Source organism: Sebastes fasciatus, chromosome 24 (assembly GCF_043250625.1).
Source record: "Sebastes fasciatus isolate fSebFas1 chromosome 24, fSebFas1.pri, whole genome shotgun sequence".
NCBI classification, from domain to species: Eukaryota; Metazoa; Chordata; class Actinopteri; order Perciformes; family Sebastidae; genus Sebastes; species Sebastes fasciatus.
This window is the reverse complement of record NC_133818.1, coordinates 17,246,804-17,262,296: the sequence shown is the minus strand read 5'-3', so window position 1 is coordinate 17,262,296 and position 15,493 is coordinate 17,246,804. Positions and strand designations below refer to the sequence as shown.

Here is a 15,493-nt window from a genome sequence, read left to right as displayed (position 1 = left end):
CAGCTTCCACCAATAACAGCAGTCTGATGAATATATAACAGCAGAATGGTTGAATTCAGACTTTTTAAGAGATCTTAAACACACCAAAGATCAATATTCTGTTTTTAATGCTGATACACTGATATCATCTTTCTGATGACATTATGTTGAAAATAATGCAACCTCATTGGTTCATTAATTGTGTTTGTGAACTGAATATGTTTGATGCTCAGAAAAGAGTGTTAATGACAAAACGCCATGCAGTCATCAACATAATTATATGAATGTTTCATTATTTATACAGGTCTAATATTATTACGAGATTTGTTTCATTTCTCTACCGTTTGGCAGCAGTCACTGAATTTTCCCATTTATGGACGTGAACCTGACAGCAGCAGGTAGCTAGCAAAGAGAGGTCAACTTTCTCAACTGTATTATTATTACTTCTTCACTGAGTTTTAAAAATGCTTTTCTAATCAAGAAGGCCTCATGCTAACTTTGTGGAGACAGACCTGGGATCAGATCACACTGACAGACTGGACATTATGGAAGCCTCAATGTTACTACATGTTCTCTCTCTTCATCTGCAAGATTAAAGAAAAACAAAGATTAAAAGTCTGCAGGTTTGAGAGAGAGGGATGAGAATTATTGTTTCATGTCAACCAGTGAGATAAGATTAACTGAACCACTGATGTGAGGAGCAAATGTTAATCAAAGAAGTTTATATCAAACTGTTTAGTCATCAAATGCATGAAGTAAATATAAACTGTCCTCTTTCATAATAATGTATTTTGTAATTTTTGTGTCATGACAGACTTTCTGGCTGTGAACTCTCAGGTACTCACTGTGAAGTTGTGGCCTCAGCTCTGAAGTCCAACCCCTCCCATCTGAGAGAGCTGGAGCTGAATGGAAACTACAGCTACCTGAAGGATTCAGAAGTGAAACCGCTTTTCGCTGGACTGGAGAGTCCAAACTGTAGACTGGAGACTCTGAGGTCAGTTCACTGACTGTAGCTTATGTAGTTAGTACACACACTCTCTACACACTGGCTCTGCTCCAGATGGCTCTAGAGAGGGACATTCACGTTTTAACGTCGGCCACCGTAGCTCTCCAACACGCTTGGCACACAGGAGAGGCTTCAGTTGGTTGTAATCTCCTCACCTCACCACTAGATACCTCCAGACTGGACCTTTAAACACAGACCTTATTTCAGGCACCTAACTAAAAACCCATTGAAACAACCCATTGACTTCCAGACGAGGGAACAGAAAGTGCGAAAATGCTAACTCTGGGTTTTAGGACTCATTCCTGTAGCTCTCTATTTGAACATGTCTAAAGGTGCAGCACTCTTCAACAAACACGTATTGCACCAACTTAAAGGCACACAAGTGATGATTATGAACGACACCATCTAATCAGAGGTTTCTGTGGTTCTAAGTTATTCCCATGTTCTTTTTGACAGCAGATCTAACTGTTCTCTGTTTTCATGTCAGCATCGTCTAATTATTTGAAGCTGCAGACATTTAGATTGCATCAAAAACCAAATGACGTTGAGGACTAAATCCAGTCTTGTTCTGTGTAAAATGACCTGTGAAGTTGATCTTAAACTAATCAGAGGCTTCAGCAGTCTGAGTTAGATGTATTAGGGCTGGGTGACTTGGAGAAAATTAAATATTATGATATTTTTTTGGCGGCTGCACGGTGGTGCAGTGGTTAGCACTGGCGCCTCACAGCTAGAGGGTTGCAGGTTCGAATCCGGCTTGGGACCCTTCTGTGTGGAGTTTGCATGTTCTCCCCGTGTTAGCGTGGGTTTTCTCCGGGTACTCCGGTTTCCTCCCACAGTCCAAAGACATGCAGGTTAGGTTAATTGTGGACTCTAAATTGCCCGTAGGTGTGAGTGTGAGCGTGAATGGTTGTCTGTCTCTATGTGTCAGCCCTGCGATGGACTGGCGACCTGTCCAGGGTGTACCCTGCCTTCGCCCAATGTCGGCTGGGATCGGCTCCAGCCCCCCCGCGACCCCTAACGGGATAAGCGGTTGCAGATGGATGGATGGATGGATATTTTTTTGTGTAAATGAGCAATAATAGAACAGCTAGAACAGTCTGGTAAGTTCAGAGAATTACATCACTTTACTGTAATGTAGCCTTTAAAACCAGGAAAAGACAACACTTATGCCATATCACGATATTACTAGGGCTGTCAATCCACGATTAACCACTAATTATTCACAATTTTTTTATCTGTTCAAAATGTACCTTAAAGGGAGATTAGTCAAGTATTTAATACTCTTATCAACATGGGGGTGGACAAATATGCTGCTTTATACAAATATATGTATATATATATTATTGTAAATCAATTAACAACACAAAACAATGACAGATATTGATCCAGAAACCCTCACAGGTACTGCATTTAGCATAAAACAATATGCTCCAATCATAACATGGCAAACTGCAGCCCAACAGGCAACAACAACGGTCAGACCAGGGTTGGACCAGGGTGGATTTTGATGTGAATTTCATGGACCAGGGTCGCTAACAAACGGGGCGGGACAAACCTATTCGGTTGCAAATGAGGGCGCTCAGTCCGTGACGTAACTGTCCCAGGTCACAGGTCACCGTGGCTCATGAACAAACAGCGGGACGGCAGCAGGAATGTTTTCAGACACACCGGAGGTGAACGACGGACGAGAACAACATGGATATGTGGCGAGATTTTGAGGTGCGAGGAAGAAAAAAGCGGTAGATGACGGGACAGTGAGAGACAACGTAGCGTAATGTTAAACGAACATAACAAGGCTGCTGAATGAGAGAGACATCCGGGGATTCGTTACATGGAAACACACCGTGTTAATAATGAGCCGACCACCTCACGGTACCGCCAGCTGTACGCGCATCTGCTTTTTAAAGCGTGTTAGCACACGTTCTATTTGTAACGTTACCATTTTAACTATTTAACTTTCCAAATAAACCTGTTAAAGATCCATCTGTCGCCTGTTCCATCTTTTATAAAGTAACAAACCCAGCCCTGGTTCATTACATTATCAAGCTAAATATAGTGTTTCTTAAAGAAAGTGTAGAAAATGTCCACTGTTAGTTGTTAAAGTAAATGAATGTTTATCATTGTTGGTAAATGGTCACATCTGGATACAGAAGATCCTCTGAACTAATATTCAGGGTTCATACGCAGTATGGAGAAGTATGGAATTTGATTTTAGTCATTTTACATGTCTGGATGAGTATGGAAAAAAGAAAAGAGAGAATGGAAAACCATTTCTGTTTCCAGACTGTTGCCCCTATTCTGCTTTCTAAGATATCAAATTCTGAATTTCTAAAATAAATAGATCCTACAAGCAGAGTGTTTTTCACGGTGTTTGGAGCAGCCGGTGCAGCCACAATGTTTACTACTGTGTGAGAGAGCGCGGGCCAGAGAGAGCTTGATGTCGTTGAAAGCAACACAGGAAGTAGACTCTGACTGAACACACACTCCTACAGAGCTGCCTCTACGCCTGTAACTGTAGTCTCGTCACAGCGTCCTCTGAACCCCGAGTCACAAAGTCAAATATGGTCTGAAACATCTACAGACAAGTCTGGAAAAGTCTGGAATTTTGAAATGTAAAATGTGTCGGAACCCTGAATATTTGTTCTGAATTGATCAAGTTTACTTCATGAAGTAGAAATATTTCTCTGGTTTCTGATTGTTTCAACGTATTCCACAAATAATGTCTGATCATTGATATTGATCCTTCAGCACACACACACAGATGAACACAGAGATCAGCAGCATGTTATTGATGTGTGTTGACATGAACAGCTGTATGAATGTTGTGGTGACATCTGGATGATGTCTGTAGAAGGCTGACATTATGATGATCCACAATAACACAATGACAAAGTCACTCTACTCATTTTAGGGTAAAGATCATTGATTAGGACATAGTGATGTTGAGCTACACATTTAAAACCTGAACACATCTGATTGGATTATAAAGTGATTTTTATCTTCATCATTTATTCTTTATTCAGATTGAGGAGCTACAGTTTGTCAGAGATCAGCTGTGCTTCTCTGGCCTCAGCTCTGAAGTCCAACCCCTCCCATCTGAGAGAGCTGGATCTGAGAGACAACAACAACCTTCAGGATTCAGGAGTGAAGCTCCTGTGTGGTTTTCTGGAGAGTCCACACTGTAGACTGGAGACTCTGAGGTCAGACACCATTTTTTACTTGTGTACTGAGATTAATATGATGTGAAAGTTGTGGTGACACTAAACTGCAGACATAAGGCTGATATTATACTGATCCACACTGAGTATCTTAATGCTAAAGTCCATTTTCTTCTTCAGTGGTTTAGTCCATTGACTGTAGCAGAGCTATGTTAAGCTACACATTTAAAACCTTCATATATCACAACTCTTTCTTTTTTTCCAAGAAATGATAATAAAAAATACACAAGTATGAAGAATAAATAAATAATCTCTATTTCAACTATCTGACAATAACAAATATATTCAGTATTTGCTTTTTCTAAAACAAATATGAAGCTATATGATGCTTATAGTGACTGAAGAGTTTAAACTAAAGATGGTTTGATTTTATGACTCCACTATTCCTAAAATATATATATTGTAGATGTCTTATCTTATATATCTTTTGTTCACATTTCCCCAAAATCCATCCTGACATATTTGACATCATTAGAAACTTTGAGATCTTGAGTTGAATCTTGAATCAGTTTCTGTGGTTTGTATTTGTGTTTGGCTGCTCAACATGAGTTTGTATCGACGGATCCACTGGTGGAGCTGTCAGAGTTGAAGAGGTGAAGTCACTACGTCTTTATTGAAGTAGCAGCACGTTGTCATTAATATTAATGAGAGCTCTGTTTCACTGTTTAACCTGCATCCTGTTGGCTTCAGGTGTTTGGAGTTTACATTTTCTAAACGTCTACGTTCTAAACCTTCTTCAGCTCTGAACACATTATTAAACATTGAATGATTTCAAGCAGGAACGTTGTCTTCTAAACTTACATCTTTTATTCTTTATTCAGATTGTGGTGCTGCAGGTTGTCAGAGATCAGCTGTGCTTCTCTGGCCTCAGCTCTGAAGTCCAACCCCTCCCATCTGAGAGAGCTGGATCTGAGAGAGAACAACCTGAAGGAGTCAGATGTGAAGCAGCTGTCTGATCTGGTGAAGAGTCCAAACTGTAGACTGGAGACTCTGAGGTCAGTAGAGAGTCGGAGTCGGTCCATGCTGGTTTCATCAGTATTGTTGTGATGTGTTTCCTCCGTTAAGCTGTGAGAGGAGAACGGTGACACACAGAGAGAGAGAGAGAGAGAGAGAACAGTCAGCCAATCAGATCAGCCAGAAGCTCATCATGTGATCATGATGTGAAGAAGATGTTGTTGTTGTGTTCATGTCTCCAGGAAATAAAGCTGGATTACAGCTGACAGCATCACATCATGTATAGAGACAGTGGTCCTCATCCATCAAACTGTCGTACCATCAACTCTGATCAGAAAGTGTGTGTTCTCTCATTGAGAGATAGAACCATCATAGAACCATGGTTACATTTAGTAACCATGTGGTCTCTATACAGACCAGAACCTCTGCTGAAGTCCAGTAATCACAGCTGACGTTTTACTGTTCAGTCTGTGTATGAACATGTGGGACCTTTAAAGAGGACCTATCAGGCTGATGTTCAGCTTCATACTTGTATTTTAGGTTTCTACTAGAACATGTTTACATGTTTTAATGTTCAAAAAAACAGTTTACTTTTCTTCTACCGGCTGTGCTGCAGCACCTCTTTTGACACTGGTTTGACACTGGTTCATCAGGTTTTCTAGTTTCATATGATTATGAAACTAGAAAACCTGATGAATCCATTGGTGTCATACTAGCTGGTAGTGAAGGAGGTTAAATAACGCTCTAAACTTACTCTAAATGTTGGCGAGGAAAAACTTACATGGGCATCTTCAAAGGGGTCCCTTGACCTCTGACCTCCAGATCAGTGAATGTAAATGGGTTCTATGGGTACCCACGAGTCTCCCCTTTACAGACATGCCCACTTTATGATAATCACATTCAGTTTGGGGCAAATCATAGTCAAGTCAGCACACTGCCTGTTGGGCTGCAGTTTGCCATGTTATGATTGGAGCATATTGTTTTATGCTAAATGCAGTACCTGTGAGGGTTTCTGGACAATATCTGTCATTGTTTTGTGTTGTTAATTGATTTACAATAATAAATATATACATACATTTGCATAAAGCAGCATATTTGTCCACTCCCATGTTGATAAGAGTATTAAATACTTGACAAATCTCCCTTTAAGGTTCATTTTGAACGGATATAAAATGTGCTATTAATTTGAGATTAATCACGATTAACTATGGACAATCATGCGATTAATCACGACTAAATATTTGAATGGATTGACTGTCTTAATATTTACATATTTGTCATGTAATATTTAAAAGTAGATGAAACATTGAAATGTGACTGAAACCAACCTAGCAGCAGTAAATCCATCATTAAAGTGAGCAGTGAAAAGCTCTCTGTTTCTGCAGTAATGATGCTCTCAGGACTCTCAGCAGTTTATTTCCACTGTGTACTGTGTGGATCGTAAGATAATATTACACAGAGACATAATCCAGGCTAAGAGCAACACAGTTTAAAGTGACACATGCAGAAAGGTCAGCGACTGTGTGAATGTGTAAATGAACAGACTTGTAATATCACTGCCCCGTCTAGAGCACCAGAGATCTGACTAGACTTACTTTGTGTACTCTGCTGAGTTAATGTGATCACATGTATTGTTATGACCTGTATGACAATAATGTAGCCTTCTTCTCTCAGCTGCAGACCCAGCGGTGTGAAACGGACATAAATGACATTTATATAACCACAATAACACCAAATCAGTTCATGATCTCTTATCATATATTCCTATATATATAGATACAACCAAGAGGTTTTGGTGCTGCCGTGTAGTTTGTGTTGGACATGGAGTCTGAACAGCATGAAACACCGACCCGCAATGATGTATACGTGTAAGAAGTTACAAACAGTCCCTTTAAGACGTAGGAAACAATCAATTTATCGTTAGTTACTACATTTTCTAATATCAAAATGTTGCTATAATAAAGAAAACACAGGTCCTCCTGCTGCTGGAACATTTCACCATCAACATGGTCCATCTGTTGTTCACACCTTCAATTAACACTGATGGTGAATCAGAAGACAACTAAACTACAAATCTTTTAATCTGTGATCTGTCTTCACTCCGGTATAAAACTCCAGTGATGTTAACATGTATCAGATCAGTCCGATTGGAAGCACTACTCCACTCTGTGGTAGAGTGGAGTAGTAGTAGTCCACTGTGTTAGAGTGGAGTAGCAGTACTCTACTCTACCACAGACTGGAGTAGTACACTACTCCAGTCTGTGGTAGAGTATTCTGTATTCTGTATTCTTTTCTTTATACATTTCTTTTTACATTTCTTTATGCATCTCTGCCTCATTATGCAAATGAGGGTGCTGTCACTCAATGTGTGTCATGGGGTCAGAGTCATACAAAATGAGTCAAAGACACTACATGTAAATAAGGTAAAAAAAACAACAACTAATATATATCACCATGAAATGTCCTCAGCTGATCACTTACATTAAGACAATTATTTTTTGTATTACAAGTTTTCTGAAATATTCTGTTTGAATATGCAAATGAGGCATTATCTATTATGCGAACTTTTGGTGAATTTAGGAGAAATCTACAGACGCACACAAAGTAGTAAAATAAACCCCCTTAATGTGTATTTCAGATGGTTTTTTTCCACTAGCCTGAAAGAAGACATGTTATGGAGGCAAAACAGCCCAAAATCTCAAAATTGAGCGTTCTAATTAACCTCAAAAATACACATTTTACTTTATTATTTTAGTTTCCAGTGACAGCAAAGTCACAGTGGACCACCCGCTGAACATTTACATGGTAGGAAGAGACACTTACACCAGAGAGGAATTGTCTGTGAAGAAGATGAGAAAAGTCATTTTGAATTAGATTTTTATTGAGGAATGGCTGCAATGGCTTACGTTGGCTGCAACGTAAAACCATGCAAATGTTTTCCACTTGGTCGATGCCAAATCACAAAGTTAATCTCACAGACACACACACACACACACACACACACTGTCCGACCTCTTCCTCCTTCCTCTCTCCCTCGGCATCATGGGAGTTTAAAAGCAGAGGTATTTACGACTCAGCGCTCTCCTCTAGAGTTCCTGGAGCTCCACAAACATGTGGGACTGGCAGTGTGACACCGCCAGCGCGGTTTAAAGATAGACAGAGTTTTGGTTAAATTCTTGTCACTATTTCTACAAAGATTGGTGTCTTTTACTACATGTCTATCCTTTCAGCACCTTTGCTTCCACACGTTATTATTAACTGATGTATGCATAATGATTCTGATGCACATTAGTGATGCCAATCTGTCTGGTTCATTTTTATTGTATTATTTCATTATATAAAATACAAAAATGTCATTACTTTTTTTTCAGATACAGGGGTGTTTCTGCAACTGAGGTCACTTTTGACTCTCCCAAATTAAAAAAAAATCCACCTTTTAACCATCAGAGTATGTAATACATATAAACAGGTACACAAGGTACAATAATGTTCATTTTCTACATTTAGATTTTTTAATTTCTATAATATTTTTAAGAGATACAAATTAATTTTCATCAACCTTTGTGCATCATTGTAAATATTCATATAAAAATTTTTTTTTTTTAAATAGGAGATTTCATGATTTTCTTAACACCCTGAAAAAAATAGAGAGTAGCCATAGATGCCAGTCTTCATACACAAAAATATACAATATGTTGTGTGACAGAGATCTAATGTCTGATGAGGACATGTTGCAGATAAATGGCAGCTATCAAGGTCTGCTACGTTAACTTGGACTCTTGGCGTCTAATATAAATGAATTCAACAGTAATATTTATAACATTTAAAAGTTATTTTTTTTAAATGTTACTAAGCTGTATGGTTCCATTTGAAATAATGTCATATTAGAATTGAATTAGCTCATTTTACATATTATATATATATACATATATTATATATTTCATATCTCAACATTGAGACCACAGTTGTTGATGTTTGGACCAATAAAATGCTTTATACATTTTGTATTAAATCTTATTATTTTTGATGTCAGGGTGGGTAATAACACTGTGTATATATTTATCAAGCATTGCACTTTAACATAAATCACAAATAGTAGAATAAATTAAATGTCTATCTTGGTTTGAGCAGTTTACAGTAAATGTTCTTCACGCGACCCATGATGCAACCGCGCAAACGGATTGGAGGTGGAAGTGTGTAGGGAGAGAGAGAGGGTGTAGGGTGTAGGGTGTATTGAGAGAGAGAGGGTGTAGGGTGTAGGGAGCGAGAGAGAGGGTGTAGAGAGAGGGAGAGGGTAAAACAAGTCACTATTCCAAGACTCGAGTTAACCGCAGCAGTTGTCGCAGTGAAAGTGGACAAGATGTTGCGAGAAGAAATGCAAGTCCCTCTTCAACAGTCCATTTTCTGGACCGACAGTACGACAGTTCTCAAGTACATCGACAGCGAGACTGCTCGTTTCAAAACATTTGTGGCAAACAGGATTACGCTCATACGTGCGGCTACCAAACCATCACAGTGGAGGTATGTCAGAACATCACAGAATCCTGCTGATCAAGCCACCAGAGGCATGAAAGTTAAGAGCCTGATACAAGGAGAAACATGGATAAATGGACCACAGTTTCTGTTACAGCCAGAAAGTGAATGGCCACAGAGACCAGATAATGTGACTCAAAATCTGCAAAATGATCCAGAGGTCAAGAACATCACAGTGAATACCATCACAGCTGAAGAAAAGTCTGACCCTGTGAACAAATTGCTTCAGTACTACTCAAGTTGGGACCGACTAAAAAGAGCAGTTGCATAGATTTTGAGAGCCAAGGAAACATTGACTGACCTGAAAAACAAAAGAAAAGAGTTACAGCTCTCCATCAACAGCTAATGGCTGCAGAAACGGAAGTCATCCGACACAGTCAAGCTCAATGGTTTCCTGACGAAGTGAAGGCTCTCCACAGTCAAGAGAAATAGTCAGCTGTACAAGCTTGACCCCATTTTACAAGATGGCATCTTGAGAGTTGGAGGACGGCTGGACAGATCTTCCATGCCACAGGATGCAAAACACCCAGCAATTCTCTCAAAACACTCCAGAGTATCCACTCTCATCTTGACTGATGTTCATGAAAAAATTGGACACTGCGGACGCAACTACATCGCAGCTAAGACAAAAAATTTGGATTCCTCAAGCAACCTCAGCCATCAGGAAGCTTATATCAGAATGCACGGTCTGTAGGAGACTCCGAGGCCGAGTTGGAGAACAAAAGCTGGCAAACCTGCCAGAAGATCGACTCTTACCAGATAAGCCGCCTTTTACCAACGTAGGCGTCGATTTCTTTGGACCCTTTGATGTCAAACGGGGCCGGAGCACTGTAAAAAGGTATGGTGTAATGTTTACCTGCCTCACCATCAGGGCAGTGCATATAGAGGTAGCAGACAGTCTCGACACCAGCTCTTGCATCAACGCTTCGCGCCGTTTCATAAGCAGAAGAGGCCAGATCACCATCATGCGCTCTGATAACGGCACAAATTTTGTTGGTGCAGAAAAGGAGTTGCGAGAGGCCATTGAAAACCTGAACCAGTCACAAATTGAAAAGGCTATGCAGAAGAAGGGCATAAAATGGATTTTCAACAGCCCAGCAGCCTCCCATCAAGGAGGGGTTTGGGAGCGGCAAATCTGTACTGTATGGAGGATCCTTAACGCCCTAGTGAAAGAACAGACCCTCACAGACGACAGTCTTCAAACTCTGTTGTGTGAGGTTGAAAGCATAATCAATGATCGACCGATCACAAGCCCATCAGATGATCCACGTGATCTAGAGCCTTTGACACCCAGCACTTTCATCAGGGTGCTGCTGATGAAAGTACAGCCCAACATGCCACCTGGAACTTTCAACAAAGATGATCAGTATATCAGTTGGAGGCAAGTACAATATCTTGCTGATTTATTTTGGACCAGATGGACTCGTGAATACTTGCCCCTCCTCCAGGAGCGCCAGAAATGGACAAAACTGAAAAGAAACTTCAAGCCTGGAGATGTGGTGCTTGTAGTCGACAGTTCGTTCCCACGAAACACATGGATAATGGGAAGAATTATCCAAACAATACCAGACTCCAGTGGAACAGTACGCAGGGTGAAGCTGCAGACCAAAACCAGCACCCTGGAGAGACCTATAAATAAACTGTGCTTGCTGCAAGAAGCAATATGAACACAAGAGGACCACATGATGAAGAAATGTAAAGAAAAGGACTGATAATTAAGAGTTTAAAAATGTTAATTGCAGTCTATTTATGAGAAATGACGTATTTGAGTTAGTTGATCATTGTTTCAGTTTGATGGCTCTTAGTATTTGAGTTATTTTGTAATTGCTTAATCTTTCCACTTAACCATTAGGGGCCGGATATGTAAGAGCCACAATGTGTGAATATAAGTTCAAATTAATCATTTCTAGTTATTGTAGCTGACTTAGATAATGTTTAAAAAGGTAAAGAGACAAATGCATATATATTGAAATTTGATGATTTAGATTCCCTTTAATACAGTGAGAGAGTGAGTGTGCGTTAGAGTTAGGAGGCAGAGAGCTGCGTTAGGCACGGGAGCACATAGTTTTTCTACCGTGTGACACTATGTAATATTTCACTTTTTTCAGTAAACGTTTTAAACTGGATTACATCTCCTGTCATTCGCGTCAGACTGAAGTTACTGTGCCTACAGTTCGTTTGTGGCTTATTTTTGGGATTCAGAAGGAATGCCACTACATCTTCAATGTTTCCCTCACACAGGCTGTCGTTCCAACATGCCTTAAGACATCCACCATCATCCCTGTCCCCAAAAAGGCCAAAGTCACATGCTTCAACGACTACAGACCTGTGGCACTAACGCCGATCATTATGAAGTGTTTTGAGAGGGCGATCAAAGAACACATCTGCTCCACCCTTCCAGCTACAATAGACCCCCTGCAGTTTGCGCACCGCACCAACAGGTCCACGGACGACGCAATTGCCATGGCCATGCACAAGGCACTGACCCACCTGGAGGCGAAAGAGAGCAACTATGTGAGAATGTTGTTTATAGACTACAGCTTGGCCTTCAATACAATAGTGCCCTCCATTCTCATCTCCAAGCTGGCGGCCTTAGGTGTGAACATCTCCCTCTGCAGCTGGGTCCTGGATTTCCTGACGGGGAGACCTCAAGCAGTAAAAGTGGGCAACAACATCTCATCATACATGACCCTCAACACAGGTGCCCCCCAGGGTTGTGTGCTCAGCCCACTCTTATATTCCATCTACACCAGCGACTGAACAGCCAGGCACAGCTCCAATGCCATCATCAAGTTCGCCGATGACACAACAGTCATTGGTCTGATATCCGACAACAACACCACGGATTACACGGACGAGGTGATGGCGCTCTCCACGTGGTGCCAGAGGAATAACCTGGAGCTCAATGTGGAGAAAACTAAAGAGCTGATCCTGGACTTCAGGAAGAAGGCTGAGCACACACACAATCCCATAACCATCAATGGTGCGGCTGTGGAGCGAGTCAGGAGCTTCAGGTTTTTTGGTGTCCACATCTCGGAGGACATGAAGTGGTCTCGGCATGTGGACACGCTGGTGAAGAAATCCCAGCAGCGCCTTTACAACCTAAGAAGGCTGAAGAAATTCAATATTATACTGAGGAACTTCTACAGGTGCACTATTGAGAGCATCATGACCGGCTGCATCACCACCTGGTATGGCAATTGCTCCGAGCAGGATCGACGGCGGCTTCAGAGAGTGGTGCGGTCGGCCCAACGGCTCACAGGTGGAGTGCTGCCTAACTTGGAGGACATATACACCAAGAGATGTGTAACCAAGGCAAACAAGATCATTGCTGATCCCAGTCACCCGAGCCACGGCCTCTTCATCAGGAAGCAGTCCAAGAGGAAGCCTGGCTACATCAGCATCAGAGCTAAAACCAACCGCCTAAGAAACAGCTTCTATCCCCAGGCCATCCGGATGCTGAGCTGAGTCTCACAACTGACCCTGACCCACTAGAGCCCTGTCTCTGTCTCTGTCTCTATCCATTCTATCCATTCATCCATTCGTACCCACCTCCTCACCCTTGGTTACACTGCACTTATTGCACCACACACTTACGGGTGTGTGGGTGTGTGTATATATCCTCTGTGTATATTCTCTGTTATTTATTTTATAATTGTCTCATATTTATCGAACAATTTGCTATTGTTGCTGTTATATTTATATGTTTATAAGGATGATTGTATTTAATTCATTATTGTTATTCAATTGATTGAGAGATTGATCGATTGTCTATTATAAAAGGATGAGAGAGTAACAAACAGGAACAAAGAATCTCACTGCCATCTCAATGTGTATGTGATCAATAAACTAAACTTGAACTTGAACATAACGGAGGGGTTTATAAGGCTTTTATTTTGTAGTACCTGCAGGTGCACTGTTTATAAGGCTTTTATTTTGTAGTACCTGCAGGTGCACTGTGGGTTTATAAGGCTTTTATTTTGTAGTACCTGCAGGTGCACTGTGGGTAACATAACTAGGGGTTTATAAGGCTTTTATTTTGTAGTACCTGCAGGTGCACTGTGGGTAACATAACTAGGGGTTTATAAGGCTTTTATTTTGTAGTACCTGCAGGTGCAGTGTGGGTTTATAAGACTTTTATTTTGTAGTACCTGCAGGTGCACTGTGGGTTTATAAGGCTTTTATTTTGTAGTACCTGCAGGTGCACTGTGGGTTTATAAGGCTTTTATTTTGTAGTACCTGCAGGTGCACTGTGGGTTTATAAGGCTTTTATTTTGTAGTACCTGCAGGTGCACTGTGGGTTTATAAGGCTTTTATTTTGTAGTACCTGCAGGTGCACTGTGGGTAGGTGTCCGGTGCTCGCTCCGCTCTAATAATGGTCAGTAACATCATTGAAGCTGTCTCTCAGTGTGCTACAGTCTCCAGTATCAGATTGTTTAACGCTGTAACTCACGTTCAACACATTTAGTAACTTATCAGTCCCGTGAATGCGTCATTTCCGGTTGAGAGGTTGATGCTAATCCTGCTATCTTAACGTGTAACATCTGGGTATCTAGCTAGTTGCTAATGCAGCACCTCTCTGTCCTTTCATCCAGGTGTGAGCGGGCTGTGATGACCATCTGAACGCTGTTCCTCACCTGTCTGCTGGTGTGTGTCCCATCATACAGGTGTGGGATGTTAGTTGCATGTTCTATATGTTAAGTAGCGTCTTCATTTTGGCTCTAATTCACTTTGTTATCAGGCTTTTATTGACCTGTTAACCTGCTGTGTTCTGTAACACTCCTGAAGGTGGCAGCAGAGCACCATTTCTATGTAAATCTCTTCTGTTGTTAAAGAGAAATGAAAAGCACATTTAGAGTTTAAAGATAAATAAAGAAACACACTAGCTGTGCTGTTAAAACCACATTTGATTAGATAGCATTGATATGACTGTATGTGAATGACAAAGTGTGGAATGTGAAAAGAGGTTTTATGTATTTTATGCTCATGTTTTACAACACAATTGTAAAAACCATTTCTGACAACAAACACTTTACAACTCTGAGCTTTCAGAAACGTTCCACTTCTCGTCAATACCACAGAGTTCATATGGACTGTTCTCGTGAACACGGTAAACACGACAACATTTGAATGCACCAAGACCCGTGTGCCAGCCTCTTTCAATAGGCCTGGAGTTGGTAACGTTACATTGGCTGTTTGCGGCGAATAAACAAACGACACAGCGGCCAAATCCACCTGAATGATGCGAGTTATTGTGAGAATGAACATGGCGTTTTATATCTCTTTTGTTCAAGTTTTCCTGCTGTTGATATCAGAGGTATATCAGTGCCACCTGTGGAGGATGGAAGTCTTCAGGTATTTAGGTTAATACTAACTATAAATATAACTATAAATTCTATAAAAGTGTATTATGAGTTTTACTGTTGCATGTTAAGACTTTTATTTGTCACACACTTGTAGATATGTGGCATCAATGGAAGACATCTGGAGGAAGAAGAGGAAGCGTATACAGACCAACTGAAGGACCATCTTCTCTTCACTGAAGCTCTGAGGTAGGATATGTTTTCTCTCAGTATTACCAGCTGCTGTGTTTCATGTTGATGGAACTGAGTTAACTTTAAAGGGTCAGATCATCACAAAATCTCTTTGGAGATTCAGTGCTTGAAGTGGAGACAAATAAGTGTCAGTACTCCCCTTATTCACATGTTACTGTGTGTAAGCTGCAATCTCTTTTGACTTATTCCTATTAATGTATTATTTCTTGAAGCATGTTGTACTGTTTCAGTCATCATCAGCTGGGATT

At 40.7% G+C, this 15,493-nt stretch overlaps 1 protein-coding gene and 1 pseudogene across 1 annotated transcript in view; one reads left to right on the top strand and one right to left on the bottom strand.

The window, feature by feature from the left end:
- Positions 1–15,493, bottom strand: part of gart (phosphoribosylglycinamide formyltransferase) — a 305,993-nt gene that overhangs the window by 244,916 nt on the left and 45,584 nt on the right. The gene's annotated exons all lie outside the window — the stretch shown is intronic.
- The window catches only part of LOC141762580 (NLR family CARD domain-containing protein 3-like), a 44,920-nt pseudogene that overhangs the window by 8,613 nt on the left and 20,814 nt on the right, over positions 1–15,493 (top strand).